Source organism: Apodemus sylvaticus, chromosome 10, assembly GCF_947179515.1.
Source record: "Apodemus sylvaticus chromosome 10, mApoSyl1.1, whole genome shotgun sequence".
NCBI classification, from domain to species: Eukaryota; Metazoa; Chordata; class Mammalia; order Rodentia; family Muridae; genus Apodemus; species Apodemus sylvaticus.
The window spans coordinates 63,440,921-63,461,463 of NC_067481.1; positions in this window are offsets into that span (position 1 = coordinate 63,440,921).

Consider the following 20,543-nt stretch of genomic DNA (forward strand, 5'->3'; position numbering starts at 1 on the left):
CAGCTCAGGGCCCAAGGACACATTCCCACTGCAGCTCCACATCCTTCTTTGTAAAGCATGGGTGGCCGCAAGCACAGAAAAATAATTTCTGCCTTGCACAGCACAGAGATAAGTTGTCCTGCACATGCATGCATTCCCAGGGGCCTGTGTGGCTATCCTTCCATCTGAGAGAATCCTCCTGGACAAGGCTAGGACCGGGACCCTGTCTGTTCTCTCAGCCGAAAGCCTGTGTGCCCTTAGAGCCTCAGGCTGGGGCAGCCAGAGGAAGTCATCAGCTTATTTGGAAACCCTTCCTTGACATGTGGACAGCAAGAGCAGCAAAGCCATTCAGAGAAACGCCCGGAAGGCTTCGAGTGCTGTCTCCATGAGAAGCAGTCGGAAGCCTCTCTGCCCAGCAGCCAGTGGCAGCTCCGACAACCAACTCCTGTGGAAACCAAAAGGTCCTTCTTCGATGTCTTTGTTGGCCTGGCAGCACCTGGCACTCCTCAAGAACACCTTCTCCAAGGATAGGATTTCTCCTGCCTCTCCTAGAAGTTGGCGTACCTCTGCCCTCTGCCTGCTCCATTCTCCCTTCCAGGCATACTGGCTGCCACCAGCCCAATCCTGTCCTGGTTGTCCACTCTCCTTTCAGACAGGAGCTTGCGTCTCCTGCAGCTTTTCCTTCAGGACATCTCACGACTCCCCTGGGAAAGACCACCCCAGGACATCCCTACTTTCTCTTTCTTGCTTTGCCTTTTCCCCAGGAGTCTGGCTTCTTGTTCACTTTCCTGATTGTCACACCAGTTCCATGAGACCAGAGACAGGTCCTTGTGTGCACACCAGGGCAGGCGCTATGAGCGTGAGGGCGTGTCTTCAGAACAAGCATGACAATGGTGGAGAATTCCTCTCAGGAACAGTTCTCCTGCTCAGCTCAGTGCTCATGGACACATTTAAATAATCTGAACGGTCATGGGATGGGATGGGGTGAGTGTGTGTGTGTGTGTGTGTATGCGCGTGCGTGCGTGCGTGCGTGCACGCGCACGCACACGCGTGCTCCACCATCTGGGAAACAGGCCCAGCCTTCTATTCCAGTGCTCATCCTGCCCCTGATCAATACCCCATCTATGGAGTCAGAAAGAACTGTGCCCATGGGCATCAGGATAAGCATTTGTGGTAGGAACCATGGGCAGGAAGTAGAGAGACACAAGGGGGCATTCTGCCTGAGCCCTGTCCAGTCTAGGCAATCAGTCAAGTGGAAAGAGACCTATCACTCAGGCTGTGAGCCACAGAGTAGAGCCCAGCCCCAAGAGCTCTGCCCTTAAACTGGCCTCTCTCTTCAGCACCGTTTGTCCCAAGATAAACACTGCTGACAAGTACAGTGGGGGTGGTTATAACGGCCCGTGCCAGCTGTGTGTCTGCCAGGCATCACAAGGTAGAGTTAAATGCCCACCAACCTCCACTGGAGGTGAGAGGCAGGTAGATCCCAGCCCAGTTAGACAGGTAGAATCCAAGCAAGGATAGGGACCTTGTCTCCAGGAGAGCTAGGAGGAAATCTTACATGTCATCACATACACACAAGTCCTTCCCCTGCCCAGGCAACCAGGGACTTCTGACTAAGCCAAAAGCATTGATTTGAGGCACAAACTTCAGGAACCATTACCACGCAGAGAATAGGTCAGCGAGTTCACAGTCCCTCCCACCTGTCCGGAAGCAAGCATCGATCAGCTGGCAGAGCCACTGACTGCTTCCCTATGCAGAGCTAGGCCCTGCTCCTGCTTCTCTAGAGCTGTGACTGTGACTAGCAGCTGCTAATATCCAGGACACAGCAGTTAGGGACCAGGCTCAAGGCCAGGACTTCCTACCATGCTCTGGCCAAACTCATAGGCATCAAGAGACAGGGGTTTCAAGGCTCTCATCCAGGCTGCGAAACTTCTAAGACAAATCACCATCTAAGTACAGCCTGGATTTAGGACCCTTCTCTGAGATCCTCCATATTCCCATCAGGTCCTACCTCATAACCCCACCACCTGCTTCCTGTGGGGCTCAGTCCCTCAGGGACAACCGATAAGAAGTAAGCCAGGCCAGTAGTGAATACTACTGTGGTTGGCGGAGGGACAGGCTTGTGATCAAAGCCAACAAAAGAGAACCTACCCCAGGACTTTTGCTAGATAGGTAAAGAAGGTTTGTGTGTGTGTGTGTATGTGTGCGCGTGCGCGTGCGCGTGCGCGTGTGTGTTTCCTGGGGTTGCTCACTGGTAGCAGAGAGCTGCTGTGAACCTTGCACCACCTGAAGTACACCTTGAGAAAAGAGGAGTTGAGATTCGGAGAGGAACTGGACTCCAGACAGGTCTTTTGAGCCCCACAGATCTACCCTAGGACTTTTGATTGTGAGCCAAACCCTGCTTTAATTTAGGAAATGTTTCCGTATTCTCAAGAGACTGTGGAAGCCATGGGTTTGAAAAGAGCACAGAGGCTTCCAAAGGGCCCCTCCCGCTCCGTCCTCCGTCCTCCCTTCCCCTCCTCTGCCTCCCATGATGGGCTGCGAGGGCACAGCCTGCAGACCCAGCGAAGCCACACAGGTGCAGTACAGAGACTCCTCTCTCCCCCTCTCTTCCTCTGAAGGGACAAGCTTCCAGGCCTTCAGGCCCCAGGAGGACAGAAATAAAGGGCAATAAAGGGAAGGAGGGAGGAAAGTGGCTTCAGTCTCTCAGAGTTAAAAATAGCTTCCCGAGGAGGCCTCCTGCGGGTTAATCTGGCCAATTACCCAGCCCCTCTCCACCCCATGGGCACTGCCTCCTCCTCGCTATCCTCCAGGTGGTCCCCACATGGGGCCATCATTCCAAGGACATAGGCCTCAGCCCCAACGTGCCCCTAACCCCCAACCCCGCAGCTGGACCCTGGCCCTCCTTCCTCAGCGGGGATGCAGGAGGGTGGAAGTCTACATGGGCCCGACCAACAGAGAGCTCTGTGTTCATCCTGACATGACTCTGCCTCCTGGAGAAAGGAGACCGGAAGCTAATTTGTGGCTGCTGTGGGTCCTGTTTATGGTAAGAAAGACTGCAAGCACATTTGCATTAGCGAGCTGAACATCTAGGAATTCACAGACGCAAGTGTTGGCGATTGTGACCTGGGAGGGAACCTTGACCCCGTTCACTTCTGTGTCTTGATGCGATTCCCAAGGGCTCCACTTAAGCCTCCTGATCGGAACCTATTGTGGTAGGATTGTCAGATGAGGTCTCCTCCCACGGACTCTCTTCAGTTAAGAACATAATGCACATTGGCTCGTCCTATAGCTCCGGAGCCATTTGGTTTGAATCTGATATTGAAAGCATTGTTTCCTTCAGCAATTTTTATCATTCAAGTGACTCTTACTAGTGGAATAAAAGCCAATAGTACAGTGAAGGGGAGATATAAATCTTTCTGGTGGGGACACAAAGACCAAAAGCCAGCCTTGTGCCCTCGCCCTATGGTCTAATCCTCCTACCTGTTTCGGGATCAGCGTTATGCTACTATTTCCACCATAATGAAACATTCCCTCCGGGACGGGACATAGGCTCCTAAGACTAGCTAAGCTGAAGGAGTTTATGGGGTTCCTAGAAAGCTGAAAATTTCATAAGGCCCTTCTTAGGGTCCCTTCCAATGCCTGTACAAGTGGGGGAAACTGCTAGAAAATAGAGATTTCTTTAAGTGAAGCTGCCTGAGAAGGAAGGGAGGTTGCTTTCACGCATCTAGCATCCACAGAAGAGGCGCTTTTAATGATACAGACATCTTTGAATCATCCGTACTCCTGAAGGTGACTCCGATAAACCAAGATAAACTTGGTGGATTGTGCTTTCTTCTGTGTAGGAGTCCGTGCCATTGTGAGTAGACCTCTTTGTTCACATCCCTCTGGGGAACATCACACAACAGTAGCTGTGGACTAGGCATTCAGAGTGCTGTCTAGCTGGGCATGTTGGGGTGGCTGGCTAGGCTTCTCATGGTCTCCACAGTCTTGGGGGGGGGGGACAGGGGAGAGCAGGCCAGCTGCCCATCAGTTTAAGCCCTGCTTTAATTTAAGGCTAGGCCCACTCCTGTATGGACCTCACTGAGGCTCTCTGTGTGGGGGACAAACTAGGACTTCAGGGACTACAGCAAGCTCAGAGGCTCCGAGTTCTGAACCTCAGTGTGTCAGGGCTGTCCTTCTGAGGGACAGAGGCCTTGTGATGGCCCTAGGGGATGGGAATCAACTGAGCTCTCTTGAGTTCAGAAGGCATGGACCTCTAAAAGCTGTTGGGTCAGTGCTGGTTTTACAGGACCCCATCCCTTGGGTGTCAGTTGGATGCTAGAGACCTAGTCCCAGGAGGCAACTGAGGTTCCTAATTAAAGGAGCATCCTTGTCCCGAGGTAAGGAGCAGATCTAGGAAGGAAGGTAGATGGGATTTCAGGGCCTAAAACTTTGCCTTCTTCTTCAAAACATCACTTTCCTCAACCATAGCATAGATTCAGTGCCTCCTGTGTCTCTGCATCACCCCAGTCCTTTGATGCTGCCTAGTGGCCCAGCAAACACTCAGTGCTCTGACCACTCACTCAGTAAGTGACGTATGGCACAAAGAGCCCAGGAACTAACATACAGAAAACCCTGCCCAATGAGCAGTGCACAGCAGCAGGGCTTGGTGAAGAACCTCACTTGGTGTCCTCTAGTGGTCCCTCAAGCCCTCAGGTCACACCCTGTCCCTCCACACGCACTTACCATCACAGAGCTCCGGGTAACATCCCTCAACGATTCTACTTGTCTCCTCTGTCCTCCATGCCTAGTCAAGTCCCTCTGGCCACACTTATCCTCACCTAAGTTCCAGCCCCGTAAGCTCGCTGCTTCCCACTCCCCAAGTCCTGGAGCAGCTAGCTGTGTGGCCCCATCCTGTCTGTGGTGATTAATAAATACAACAATGGCCTGGATCTTACAGAAACTCCAGGGAGCCCATGTCTCCTCTCAAGGATGCCCTTGTCACACACCCTTGGACCAGAAGGCTTGCTGACCTCAGAGCTACTCAAGGCCCCAGCTCCCTTCGCCCAGACTGCAAGTGCTCTATCTGTTGGCATCTTGGCCTTTCCCCACCCTCCACAGGACCATCGAGGCTCCTTGAAATGGAGGAAGCCCTCCTTCAAGCTGGCCCAGACAGAGTGGGAGAACCTGAAACTCATTAACCTGACTAGAGATAAAGATGTGAATATAGAGCCAGGGGACCTACAGATGAGATATCCCTCCCTGACCAGGGTAGATTCAGCTCAAATATGTCTTCTTTTTTTCCTTTTTTTTTTTTTTAATATGCTTTTTGAGATGGCCTCATAGAACTCAGGCTAGCCTTAAACTTGGAGTTTAGACACCCACATGATACTAGTGCCTCCATCTTCCAAGTGCTAGAATTAGACAGATCTATGCCATCACCGGGCCATCTACCCCACTAGGAAGGCATAGCTCAGGCTCTGGGATCAGGGAGACTAGGGTTCAAATCCAAGCCTCAGCATTCACAGGCTGTGTGAGTGAGACAACCTAAGCCTCCCTCCTACCCAGTGTCTTCCTCTGTGGGACAGACTTCACTGCACAAGTGCCTGCCTCCTCACAGTGCTATGGTGGCCCAGGAGCTGGCATAGAGCAAGCTCCAGACACTGTTATACTGCCACTGTCATTGCTACATGTGGGGTCGCTGGTGCTGCTGGCCATTTCTGTCAGCACTCAGGTGCTTGCATTAGAATGAGGTGCAACATTATTTCTACTCCCCTTCAGTGGAAGTCCAGCCACAAGCCAAAGCATCAAGCCCAGGTGTCAGCAGAACCTGGTACCACCACCTACTGAAGTCATGACCCACTCATGGCTGACAGATTCCAGATGTTCTTCACAATCATTTTCGGTTCCCAGTGGCCAGACTTTAAGCACATCCAGATAAAGTCCTGTGTCAGAGATACTTGATATCCTTCTCCCCTTTCTCTCCTTCTTGCATGTGTGAGCATGTGTACGTGTGTGTGTGTGTGTGTGTGTGTGTGTGTGTGTGTGTGTGTGTGTGTGTTACTAAAGACAGAGTCCAGAGCCTCCACATATTAGGCAAGTGCTCACCATTGAGCTACTTGTCACTTTGAGACAGAGTCTCACAAAGTTCCCTAAGCTAGCCTGGACCGTCAGATCCTCTGTCTTAGCCTCTGGGACAGCTGGGATCATCGGTCAGTCAGTGCCATCATCCCAGCTACAGCCCTGCGGACACCCGGCTTCCTGGAGAGTCTGCAGTATTGTTTGATACATTAGCATTCTGAGGAAAGGTCACCAATACATAGAAAGGATGGGATGCCTCCAGCAGTGGCATCAGGGTGCTGGACCCACCGACCATAGTGCCCTTAACCCTGACTGCACTACTTTGGTGCTGACCTTGCCAGTATGTGCTTCAAGGACCAAGCTAGCCCATCATCTTGTGCATCCTTCCGTTCCACCTACATACGCACCTCAAATCTCTATAGCCATGGGGGAAACTCGGGTGAGGGGTCTTTCTAAACCCTGGGACCGGGCCGGCATGCTATGGCCAGCAGCTTCTGCCTAAGTTGTGCCCCAGGGGAACATCAGACCCTTAATCCCAGAATTTCAGTGTCTGGTCTGCCTACAGGACCTTCCACCCCAGCCTCCTAGCCAGGCTCTTTATGTCTCTGGCCACTCCAGAGTCCCCTCCAAAGCCCCCTCGTGTATTCACGATGGGTGCTCAGCAGGGAGGAGCAGAGGGAAGAGCGAGGTTAACAAGGTGCTTCCATCAGGTTCCTCAGCAGGGTCACCCACACAGAAGGGACTCTGGAATGAGACCAAGGCTTGTCTGGAGGAGGCAGCCGCCACTCACATCAGAACTGGTAGCTGGACAGAACCCCCTCATTCCTCCTTATGTGACTCCAAAGCCCAAGGAGTTCTGAACACCATGCTGCCAATATGCTGATTTTCTCTCCAGGACACCAGACCATTCCTAACATGCCATTTTAAAGATGTAGAAACCAAGGCCCAGAGATATTAAGTCCAGAGTCATGAAGTCATGGAATCACTACCTCCAAAGTAGCTACCCAGAAAGCCCTCTGCTGTTTAATGTCCTAACCCAGCTGGGGGTGGGGGGGGGAGTATCTGTTCAAGGACTCCCAAGTCCTCAGGTGTCAGCTGCCTAGAAGAACAGAGGGCAGAATTTGCAGGAAATCTGTGCTCATCTATGACTTCGTCATCAATAGGGATACAATAAAATACAGTGTGAATGCCAGGAGCGTTGCTGCTGTGCTGTACTGTCTGGGGAACAAGAAATAAGCTTGTGCCCAGAATTCAGACAGATTCTACAGTCGTTCTCATTGACACTGTGTGGGAATGAAACCCAAGGTCTGGCATGTGCTAAGCAAGGGCTCTACCACTAAGCTGCACCCCGGGTCTTTTTAATTTAAAAAAAAAAAATGTTTTTTATGTTGAGGCAGGGTCTCACACAATCTCCCTGAGGGCACAGAAACTCAGAGCCTTGGAAGCTAATCACTGCTGCTTTCCGAGAGGGTGCCAACAGCAGAGACTGTCTCTCGGGGGCCTGAAATGGGGCCTCCAGGCAGCTTGTGGGGTGAGGTGATGGTGAGATCTGGTAGGCTGAGTAGGACCATGAGGTCAGAGATCAACTGAACACCATTGTCCCAGGCTTCCTCCTGGGCCTTTGGCCATACCAGGGCTTAGGCACAAAATGAGTGCAGTGAGCTAAGGCAGATGAGGAATTCAGAGCTGTGTCAGCACATAGCTCCACTGTGCAGGCTGCCCTCTGGCCTCTCCAATGCCCCTCGGCCCCTGTCTCCGTCGTCAGAAAGGGTAGCAGGAGGCTTTAGACCGATTTCTGTTTATGCCTGGCTGTGCTGTGCCGGCCCTTGGGGATTCCTGTTGTGGAGAGCACTTTGCTCAGGGAAAAGCAGGCTTCAGCAGGCAGCGTGGACCCTGAGCACAGCCTACCGTGGGGCTGCCTTTGTGCACTCTCCTTTCATTCTAGAGCTGAATCCCTCTTTGGTCTGCAAGCCCAGGAGCTTTGTCTGGGCTTGATTAAGACAACAGGCATGAGAGGGTGAGAATGGGGTGAGGGTAGGAGGCAAGGCAGACAGGCTGAGCACAGACACCAAGAGAAGGGGCAGCTCCCAGGGACAGGACAAACAGCCTCTCCTGGGACTCCTGGGACAGGCTAAGAGAGCCTATTGACATCCCCTGTTGCTTGAATCTGGAAATGAGGCTCAGCCCCAGCTAACCTTGGGTTCATCCCCAGGGGGGAAAATCCTCAGCTCAAAAAACTCCGCCTCCCTCCCCTCTCATCTCTCATCTCCCATCCCCCTCCTTCTCACCTTTCCTAGTTATTTCTGAACACTGGGCCTTATACCCCAGGGCCTTTGCATCACTGCAAAAGCTGCTGAACCACCCCACCCCCACCCAAACCCCCACCCACCCACCTCCCCACCCCCCCACCCCCCTCACCTCCCACCCACCCTACCTCCCCACTCCCGCCCACACACATACACTGAAGACTTCTGAATGGTTTACTTTGGGTCACTGCTCACACATCTCCCAAGGGATAGACTCTTGTGGATACTTTATTTAAAATTGTATCTTTATGACCTGTGTTCCTTCCGAGGTTTTGTTTGTCTCTAGCTCACTAATCTGAACCTGACACGGTGTCCAATTTACTCATTTGTTGTGCTAATTGCCAGTTTTCTTCAGGAAGTCAGGGCTCTGTTTTATTGACTGCTGTGTCCTCAGTACCTAAAACAGTATCAGGACAGCTGGTAACAGAATGGAAGGAATCGTCATAAGGAAGTCTCAGGGAGGACCTACTTCCCACCTTAGTGTTGTTGCTGTTGTTGTTGTTGTTTATTAGTATTCATTAGTATTATTTCTTAAAGAGGGTCTCCTTTTATAGCCCTGACTGGTCTAGAACTCACTGTGTGGCTCAGGCTGGCTGTAGCCACCAGAGTGCTGGGCATAACTGCATGTGCTGCCACACCTGACCACTCTGCATTTTTGTTGGTCAGTTGGTTGGTCGGTTTCTGAGACAGGGTTTCATTATGTACCTACCTGGCACTTACTATATTATTGACTAGGCTGACCCAGAACTCACAGTGGACCTGCCTCTGTTTCCTCTGTGCAGGGATTAAAGGTACCCTAGCCCACCACACCTCACCCACACCTTGTCTAGCCATTTTAAAAGAAAGGAGAGTAAAGAGTACTCCAGACTGATTTGCTGCCACGCCTTGGACCCACAGGACAGCTGCGCACTGGAGGAAAGCTGGGGTCGCTGCTTTTGTTCCATTTGTTTTCTGTACTCTGCAAAGCTCAGACCTCCCACCGGACTCTCCTCTACAGTTCATCACTAAGGTCTGTCTCTCCAACAGTCTCTTTCCCCTTCCAGGCTGAAGGCGTGGAGATAAGTCATTGTCCTAAGCCTGCAGTCAGCTTGGATTCCAGGAACAGCAGGGCTTGGAATGACACATCTGAGGTCAAACCTGGTCTCACCTGCTCCTAAACTGTGAGACCTTAAAGGCAGATTGCTTCATCCCTCCAAGATTCTCATTCTGCATCTGCAGATGTTACAGAAATGGCCTCCTCTGAGATTGTAATAACTTTAAATAAGGTAGATGATGAAAATTGCCGTAAGGCACAGAGAAAGCACAGAGAAGCACAGTATCCTGCTCATTTCGTGTTTGCCCACCCATTCACTCATCTCCCTTGGACCTAGCAACTGCCTCTCCACCTATCCCTCTACCCATCCACCCAACTATCCACTAATCCCTCTATCCATCCATCCATACCCACTCACCCACTCATCACTGGGAGAAACTCTGCTCGCACATCCTTTCCTGGGGCCCTGCCCTTGCTCACCCAGGAGTCTGTCTACCCTTCCTTATCCTTACCCTTGCAATCTCTTCCTCCCAGGGACTTTTGTAGCATCTAACCCCAGCTGTCTCCATATAAATCCCCTCTGCCTCCTGCTGCTGTCCCGACCCGCAGGACAGTCAACAGGGTCCCTGGACCACCTAGGACAGGACGAGAGACAAGAGACATGAGAGACAGACAGCAAGACAGATTCTGATCAAGCTGTCAGACTTTATTGTTTTACACACTGCAATATAAAGGAAAGCAAGCAGGATTAGGGAGTGGTTATGAGGGGGGGAAACATTGTCTCCAGGGAACAGTCTCTCAGGGGGCAAGCACTGTCTCTAAACATTGTCTCTAGGAAGTAGTCTCTCAGAATTTTCTCTCAGAATCTCATGACAAAGCTGGCTTGGGCTTCAAGGAAGCTGGTAAACTAAAATGATCACGAGGAGGTAAAGTGGAAAGAGATTGTTACAGTAACCTAACTGCAGGTGAGCTCTGTTTGTTCTAACCAACATAAGCTCTATATGTGCTGACCAACTTGATATTTGCAAACCTGAAAGCTAATATTTCTCCTTCCAAAGGCAGCCTTGAGCATGTGAGATGGCTGAGAGGAGGAGGTTTTGAGATCTAAGTGAGAATGGCTCCTGGCAATCTGCTGGAGGGGCAAATCCAGCTTCACATTTAACCATGTCTTCACCGTCTACACTGGCCCCATCAGAGACCTCCAGTTCACAAAAGTAGAAGAGGAGAAGGATGGGAAATGCCAGCTGAGCCCAGGTTGGCGAATGGGAGGGAGAAAGGTGTCCTGCAGGGAGCCAATCACTCAGCTACTGAGAGCAATGCTTGGAGGGCAGTAGCACAGTGGTTCTCAACCTGTGGGTCATGAGCTCTTTGCAGGTCACAGATCAGATATTTACGCTACGATTCATAATGGTAGCAAAATTGCAGCTATGAAATAGCTATGGAATAATGGTATGGTCACCATCCATGTGAGGGACTGTGTTAAGAAGTCCCAGCATTAGGAAGGTTGAGAACCACTGCTCTAACAGAACAGAGCCCTGCCCTGTAAAAGTTAAGTCTTAGTGCTCATGAATAAATAAAGGAGTTAGAGATTATATTTAAAATGGCAGATGTCATACAAATGAGGTGAGAAAAGGGGCCTTTCCCACACACACCCCAAACCCCTGTCAAGGCCTCTCACCATGTAGCCCTGGCTACATGGCTTCAAACTCATGGAGATCCTCTTGCCTCTGCCTCTGCCTCCTGTGTGCTGGGATTCATGGTATGTTCTCCCAGTCTTGGCTCACTGGGAGGCTCTATGTATAAAAGTGATATGAGCTGACAGGTTCAAATAGGAGATGAGAAATGTCCCTGCCCCAGAGGATGCTCTAGAGTCCTGGCTCTATAGTAATGGTGGCTTAGAGGTACTCTAGGCACCTGGGGTATCTGAGTCTCCGGGACACTCCCTGAGACTCCAGGCTCTTGTGTCTCGGGGCAAAGAACTGCACAAGACACAGAGGAAGCTTGTTCTGAGAATGGGAGTGGGCTGGGGAGCAGAAGAAACGCTGGGCCACAAGGCTCAGGACCCTTTGTAGGTCATTACACAGCACCTGTGTCTCCCACATGGGCACAGTGCAGACTTGCCTTGGGCATGCTCTGTTTGCTGTTTGAAGCCCAAGGGGGGAAGGGCTTCCAGTCTTTCCTTGCCAGCTATGTTCTTTCTTTGTTAAGCTTGATGTCTCCTGCCACAGAAGTGCTAAAGGTGGAGCCTGTGGTATGGACTTTTTTGGTAAGAAAAGAGGAAGAAAGAAGTGTGTGTGTGTGTGTGTGTGTGTGTGTGTGTGTGTGTGTGTTGGAGGTGAGGACTGTAAAAAATAAAGAGTAAGTGGCCAAGGCAAGGGAGAAGGGAAGAAGAGCCGAGACCCCAGGCTTCACCTCAGTGCTTGCTCCACTGTGAAGTGGGGTTCACCTGTGTAGCTGGGGTTCCTGTGGGAAGAACTTGAGAGAGGCCCCTGCCTCTGGGTACAGCCAGCACCCCTGCCCTACTCTAAAATCTTCCTGTCCTGGATAAGGGTCTTTCCTGAGCTTCAGTGTCTTGGGCAGAGGTAGGGAAGGATGTGGGGAGGCCTCCGAGGACCCCCACGCTGCTCTCAGGTGCGAGGCTATTCCTGTCTCCCATCCCTACAGCCATTAGGGCTTCTCTCAGCATCGCCGGAGGCTCTAAGAAAGCTCAGTTCTCCTTGGAGAGCTCCCCCTGCCCGGGACCTCAGGAGATTAGTAACTCAGCTTAATGGAGGAGAAAGTGGAGTCCTCTACTGCTCCGGAAACCCACCCCTCCCTCTCCCAGCTGCTGTTCAAGCACCAGATGTAACTATAAAGCCAAATTAGTTTAAAATTCAAAATGTTTCTCTGAAAAATGGAAATAACAATGTAACCTGTCTTGGTTGGAACAAAGATATTCTAAAGGGAAATATATGTCCCCTCCTTTAAGCCATCAAACTGGGGAGACAATGGAACCCCCTCCCCAAACTGAATTTTTTTCTAGGAATGTCAGGTTGGGAGAAGGCTAAAGCCTAGGGCAATCAGAAGGGGATGGTCTTATGGAAATGGATTTCACGAGATTTCTCAACCTTATAGAGGAGATTTGAGCCTAGGCAGTGATAGGTAGGTGTAGGTGGGGCTACACTTTGGTAATGTATATACCTCTTGTCCTCTAGTTAAACCTAAACCTTATGTCATGACCCAAAACATAGACTCAGGAGCCACTGAGCCTCTTCATTTTTCCCAATGTAGCCACATTGAATAAATCTCTTTCTCCAAATTCCACTTGTCTGTTTAATTGATCTATTGAGGACAGATGGCTGAGCCTAGTTTGTTAGGGCTGCTGGGCCCCAGAACAACTCTACCACAGTGATATCTTTTCTGCTTTTGGTTCTTTTGGGGGGCAGAGCTGTGCCCAGACCACTCCAGAATTCCACAGACTTAGTCCATCCCACCCCACCCCATATCTGGGTTAGATGCAGACAAGTGGGGAATCTCCTGCTGGCTTGTGAGGCAAACTGAAGAGCTTTTTCAGAACTCAAAACTTGGGAAACCAGGAAGGAAAGGTTTCCACAAGGAGTCCTGGTGTCAGAGCCAGACGGCTGAGAACCAGAGTGATCCAGAGTAGAGACGGGGAGGAGTGAAGTGGGTTTGGCAGGGTGGGTTATAGGAGACCACTGAAGCCAATGGGTAGTAGGATCTACTGAAAGGGTTCAGCTTGGTGATAACCCAACACCTAAGTAAATGAGGGCCTTTCCTCCCACAGTGCTCTCAATCTCTGTCCTGGAAGCCAGCTTGCCCACAATTTCCCACCCACCTACAGGCAGAGAGGGTCTCCTGAATTCAGGGATCTTCACAAAAGTGTCTGTTCCTGCCCACAAGGCCTGAGATCTCTCCATTAGTGACTCACAGGGAAGTGACTAAAAGGGCAAGAGGACCTCCCTGTTCAGACTAGTGACCGAGTCTTCCTTACAACCAAAAGGGCTTCCATCCAGTCTGCAGTCCCTCCATCAGCCACACACACACACACACACACACACACACAAACACACACACACAGTGGTGTATACAGATACACATATACACAGGAACACACAGACATACTTAGATGCAAACAGAAACATATAATGAGCAATATACACACAGAGACAAGACTTATGCTGATAAATACAGAGACATACAGAGACATACATGCATAGAGGGTCACACAAAACGCTGAGATACACACAGGCACAAACGCATACACTATCCTGTCTGGGAGGATGAACTGTGACAGCCCTGCTTCCAGGTTCAGATGAGTGAGTTTATTAAGTTAGTAGCAAGCACAAGTAAAGACTAAGCAGTGAGCAGCAGAAAGAGAGGAGCAGCTGATCCTGTAAATCATTTAGAGGAGAGTAGCCCAACTGAGAGAAGTAACACCAGCACCCGCAGACAGTCAGGGAAGCCAGCTGGAGTTCTCCACGGAACAGGCATTGTAATGGGACAAGCGGTAACAATGTACGTACCTTGGGAATAGCTCCCTTCTGGCCATTCTCAAGGATACAATGTGTTTAATGCCCTTAGTCAGCTGCTTGCTTCTTCTTTTCTCCTTGTTGCCAGAGTTAGGGGCCTGCCTGACTCAGGACAACAAAGTTTGGAAACCACAAGGAAGGTTTCCTCCTGCCTAGAGTTCATTTTGAACAAGATTAAGCAGCACATGACAATTTATCAATATAATGTACATTAAAGACACACAATCATACATACATATACACAGACACAGACACTCAGTCATACATGTAAACACATAGGCACAGACACAGTTATACATCCAAATAGATAGACACAGACACAGGCATACAAATACATAGACACAGACACAAAGTCATACATACAAATCATAGATACAGACACACAGTTATACATACAAATACATAGAGACACGGTCATATGTACATATACATAGACACACACAGAGATACAGTCACATACACACAGAAATGTGTTCAGACACACAGATACATAGACACACACACTATGATTTTTCAGCTTTGAAAACTCTTGTAGCTCTCTCTTTACACGATGATGGGCTAAGATAAAACGATCAAGCATTTGAAACAAATTTCTTTCTGGAAGTATCCCAAGACAGTCCTTTCAGCTGCTCTCCTTTAAGCAGGTCTTTGGTGCTCCTCCTTCAGTCCAGACAGGCAGTGCTAAAAATAGCATGCAGCCCCCTCCCACTTGCAGGGCCCAGCCCTGCCTTGGGCCCTCCTTTTATGGGGTCAGGGAAGGCTCTAGCACCTCTCTGAAAGCCTGGAACAAGACAGTGACAAGTCTGTGTGTTCATTCTCTGGTCCCGTATGGAGCAGGACAAGGAGCAGTGTTGAGAGCAGAGGCAGCAGTATACAGATAAACCCAGACAAAAGTCGGAGAAGCCAGCCGAGGACTGACAGGAAACCCTTCCCTCCTTGGGCTGTGAACAGCAAATGGAGCAAACCCAGGAAAAGCCTTGCCGGTGCAGCTGTGGGAGGGACAGGTGTCATGTGAAGGGCCTCCAAAGGGTCAGCGAGTGCCCTTCCCTCAGTTCACCCACTCCCATTCTTAGAATGCTTTTTCCTTCCTTAACAAGCTTTCTGCAGGTCTAACCGTGTATCCTCCATCCAATTCTATGCCTTGGCACACAAGCGCCTGAAGGCTCCAGTGAGTGTACCTGTGACTCAGATCTAGGCTTGTAACAGTGAGGAACAACAGCATGGAGGGTTTTCTGGGTGGGTGGGCGGGTGGGTGGGTGGGAGACAGCTCACTGTCACAGCAGTTGGCCTAGGAAGAGGCCAAGCCCTGCTGAGCTGCCAGCCAGCCTCCACCCTAGGATTCTGGGATGCGTCTAATTCAATTCTCATTCTAATTAGGATAATCTAATTCTAAGAATCATGAGGACTCTAATTCCCGATGACTCCAGTGGATCCAAGTCCACCCTCTTTTCTATGCTACCATACAACTGGAGTCCCAGCACCTGCCACACGCTACACCCAGGAGCAGGCAAGGATCCCAGAAACCCTGAGCCAGCTTTTGATCCTGGGGCTCCACACCCTTAAGGCTGTCCTCCACTTAGCAGTAAAAAGCTATCTCTCTTCTACCCAGAGTTCCTCACTGCGCATGCCAGGGAAGGGCGCAGAACACACACTGTGAATAAATGAAAGGGAGTGGATCTTGTCACTGTGACAGTCTAAGAAGTCACCCTTCTGCCTAAGACCTGAAGCTCAAAGAATGTTTCGATTGGCCCACAGAGCTGAACAGCCCCTCTGTTGGGAAGCACTTCACATATGCCGAGGATGGATGGAAGGCTGAGAGACCAGCCTACAGCATCTCTCTGACTAAGTTACAGAGAGACTAATTGACTGGCTGGCCCCAAGACTCACTGCTCTTGACTTGCCATCCTCCAGCCTCTGAAACTATTGCAGGCCCACCCTAGGGTCTAGCTGTTACCCAACATGTCGGGGGTGGGGGGTTGGGGGGGCCCACCACAGCTTGACATCTTTTCTCAACAGTTCTAACAGGATTTGCCCCCAGCTCTACACAGGCTGCCAGGTGCAGATCCCTCAAAGATCTGAGGACCTCTGAGGCCTGAGGGTCAGGGAGTAGGCACACAGCCAGGAAGCAGAGGCCCAGTGGGGGCTGGGGTTAATGGACTGCTAATGGCCTTGCCGCTGGGCCCTGGTGGCCCCTGGCTCCCTAAGCTCTGTTGACTCTGCTAATGAATGTGCCCCTCCCATAGTAGGCCCTTATTTGGGGGCCCAAGGTCATCAGAGCCTAGTGTCCCAGCCCCTCCTCCACTCCACTGTTCCTGCTATTGCTCCCTTGTACTTGCAGGATACTCAAGGAGCCAGGCATCCAGCTTGTGGTGATCAAGAGAACAGGTCCATACATCCCTCATGACGTGTTGTAAAACCGAGTCTTAATACACAAATTAAATCTAGTCTCCTTCACACCTTCTGCACGCCTCTGATGCTGACGGCTCCTTTCTCTCTGGGTTTACACTCTCAGTCACAGACCCATGCTTCCAACCCTGGCCAGAGAAAGAAGGCTGTGGCAGTCATCCCTCTGACACAGCAAACCTAATGTCCGGCCACACATCTGCTCAGAGCCACAGTAACGGCCGTGAAAGGAGAGACGGGGCTACATGGGGTAGCCTTGAAAGTCCAGCTAAGTGTGAAATTTGTGTTTGAAGCTCTTAAACAGGAGGAAACTAAGAATGGGCCTATTATATGAATGAAGCCAGGCACTGGAACATTCTGGTTGTAGGAAATAAATGCAGAGGCAGAGATGTTGGCTGGATAGCTAGATGGGTAGAAGGTAGCTTAGTGGGGGAGGGGTATGTTTGAAGGAGTAAATCAGGATGATGAAGTGGGGAATATATAAGGGGTTAGGTGAGAATATAGGTGAGTTAGGTGAGTGTGGCTAGGCGGCGTGGGGGAAGGTGTCCAGGCGGGCCCTTGCCCGGGCACCTCTGCCCCTAAGGGACCACACACACACAGACATGGTATAGAATAGAGTTTATTCAGAATAAGGGATGGGAGTTAGTGGGAGAGAGAGAGAGAGAGAGAGAGAGAGAGAGAGAGAGTGGAGGCGGCCGGCCATGACCACGTGGAGGGGGGGGGGAAGAGCCCCAGGGGCAGAGAGGTGAGAGTGTGTGTGAGAGCGGTGAGCAAAGAGAGAGAGGAGGAGCAAGTAGCCCTTCTTATAGTGGGCCAGATCTCTGGGGCGGGGCATACCTGGCTATTGCCAGGTAGGTGTGGGGTGGAGCTTACACAAAACCCCAACAATGTTGGTGGTGAGATTGATAGTATGTGGATAGACAGTGGGTAGATGGCTGAGGGGATGGACAGGCAGATCAGTAGATAGCTGGGTGAATGGATGATCAGATAGGTAGAAATTTAGGTGGGTGAACAAACTGAACTTGGAATAGCTGGGTGGACAGGTGGATGAGGGTGAGCGGTCAACCAGATTCTACTGGTCTGTTGGTCACATAATTGTTTGGCTTTCTCCATGCAAGGATAGATTTGAGAAGATGGTACCTTTCTGGAACATTGGAGGTCACAATGTAACTCTGAGGTGCCTGGGGGCCTCCTCCTGACCTTCTATGGCCCTGTGTTCTTATCTCATTCCTTTCAGCCAGAGTCAACCTTTGCAAGGTCTCAGTTTCCCCACACGGACCTTGCTCGAGCTGCTCCCTCTGCTTGGATGCTCTCTTGAGCCTGTACTAGTCCTCGTTTCTCCCCAACTCCCACCCCCTCACAAGGCCCTCTAGACAGGCTCAGGGCTGTCTGGGCTCCTGAGAACCCTTTGTCTGCTCCCCATGAATCTGGGGCCCATGATCTGTCCACAAGGACAAAGAGCCCCAGAACAAGCAATAGCAGCCCATTGTTGCCATGTTCCCAGACCCTGACCGTGTGCCTGGCCTTCTCTCACCCTCTCGACACCCAGTTTTTGAGTGGGACTGACGGACAGCTGGTGACCACCTCTAGTTGAGTGGGTTCTATCTACCCCCAGTCCTTTGTCCAGAAGCTTCTGGTTGTTTTGTTTGGGTGTTTGGGGTTTGGGGTTGTTCTGGTTTGGGATTTGAGACAGTGTTACTGTGGAACCCAAGGGTAACCCTCCTACCTCTGCCTCTCAGGTGCTGGGGCTGCGACCGAGTGCTGCCCTGCTACCCAGGTTGACACAAAGCTCTTGGATAGGAGTGCTGAGGGCAAAGGCTCCAGAGGCCAGCGAGAGAGACCCCGGCTGCTATAGCAACTCCGTCATAAACAAACATACATCTCTGTCAGCCATGACCATTCTATCCCTTCTCTGCTCTGGCTGAACTGGGAAACTTCCCGAAGGCTCCCCCATCTTCCAATAGTGCCACAGGAGGCAGCAGACACCCAAGGCAGCAACTGGGGACCATGGAGTGAGGGGCAAGTCCCAGAGCCCTGGTTCTGGAAGAGAACTAAGCAGATAGGCAGCAGCTACTCAGGGAGAAGGGTCGGCACCAGCAAAGGAGTTGCTTAGAGCCTGAAGCTTCCAGACAGAAGTGAGGGCAGTGTGGGCTTCAGGGGAGAGTGTGGCTTCTCCAGACTGTGGGCCCTGCTGGATTTTATTTTGTGTCGTGGGGAGTGGCTGGAAAATTTGAATCAGAGATAGGATAATCTACCTGGTCTTACATAAATTAAGGTACTCTTTACACAGCATAACATTTCTTAAAATTGTTTACAGATCCAAGCATGGTGGTTTATATCTGTAATACAAAACATGAGGCTGAGGCATGAGTTTGAGATCATCATGAGTTTGAGATCAGCCCTGGGCTACATAGTAAGACCCCGTCTTTAAGAAAAATCAAAAAAAAAAAAAAAAAAAAGGAAAATGCAACATAGTGGTGTTTGATATATGTGCAGTGTTGCGCGTTGCTTAGTTTCAAAATGCATAGTTCACCCCAAAGGGAAGCTTGTACCTGTACACCTTACTCCTCCTGCCCTAGAGAGGCAGCCACTAGCCTGCCTTCTGCCCTTGTAGGTCTTCATGGGAGCAGAGCCACACACAAGTGGACTGATATACCTGGCAATCTTTCCTTGGCACCCTGTCTTCATGGTCTGTCACCCAGATGCCTGGACTGGAACCTGCTTGTTGTGCAGCTTCGTGGCTTGACCGAATCTTGTTATGTATTCCTGTATTGATGGACATTACAGTGCAGGATTATCTTCACCTGTAAGAAAGGGCTCTAGTCCAGGTGGGAGAGCCTGGACTTCTGAGATGATGATGATGATGATGATAATGATGATGATGATGATGATGATGATGGGGGCGGCGGTGATGGTGGTGGTGGTGGTGGCCCAACTCGGGCCTTTTCATTAACTGTTCCCTGTGCCTTGAATGGCTGTCCCCCCAATCTTAAACTTCACCTGCTCCATATCTTTGTCCAGCTGTCTCCTGCTCAAGGAAGGCTTACCTGGCAGCATGCGCCCTTCCCCTGCTTTATGCTTCCAAGGCGCCAGTTGCGGCTTGGTATTTATCAGTCTCCTTAGCCTGAATACCAGCTGCACGTCTCCATCACCTTGCACAGAGGTTGGCGCATAGTCCTGTGAGGGTCCTGACGAGGACTCACAGGGAGCAAGCTCCAGGCAGACAACACTGCATCCCTGGGGAGCCCATGGTATTCACCCCCGTTCTTTCCCTCGATGACCACATGCTGAATAGAACTATTCAGGCACTGTATGGGCCCTGGGTGGGTAAGTTGACAGTCACACACTAGTGGGGACAGGAGACCGATGTATCTGTCCATCCATGGGACACTAGCAGATTCAGGACAGCCCCTAGCTAGGCCAAGGGAGAATCACAGAAAGACGGGGCCTGGGTGACCCCAGGTGGGATGCACTCTGTCATCCCATGTCTGTCGTTCGCAGGCAGGTTCTGGAGAACCCTCAAGCAGAATCCGACTTTTCCTGCTGTCTGCCCCGGCTTCGTCCTGGCCCTTACTTCTACCTCTGTACATCACGGTCCACATTTCACTTCCTTGGTGCAAATAGCATGGATCTACTCACCCGTGTGCAGGGCACACCAAAGGGAGGGTATCCTCACATCTCCAAGGCTTCTTGGAGCCTTCCCCACCCCCAGATGCCCGGTTGGCATCTGGGTGGTAAGATGGTTACTTATATCAGAGGAGGGTCCAAGGAGGAAGCAAGGAGGAATCAGGGAGTGGCTGGATTAGGGATGCCTTCCTGTGGGCCTTGGAGCCCCCGTGACTGTGGGAGCCTGGCTGTGTTATCACACCTCTCTGAGCCTGTTTATCCAGCACTTGGTGGGAACAAACCTCTGAGCTCTTACACTGATCCGCACTGAGTACCCCTACCCTGGACAGGAAGAGGCCTTGAGGGTGGAGGAGGTGAGGCCAAACCCAACCCAAAATAGCCTGGGATGGCAGGATGATGAAGGCCGTGCCCAGCTGGATGGCAGGAGCCTGTAATTGATTGCTCTGCACCAGCCATGAATAAAATATTGGCCTCCGCTCTATCTATCCCGGGTTCGTTATTTGCTAAGGGGGACAGGGCTCTTTGTAAAGTCACCTCCAGTCACTTCTTCTTAAGGTAGACAAGACCCTGCCCCTCTTTCTTTTCCTTCTCCCCATACTAACG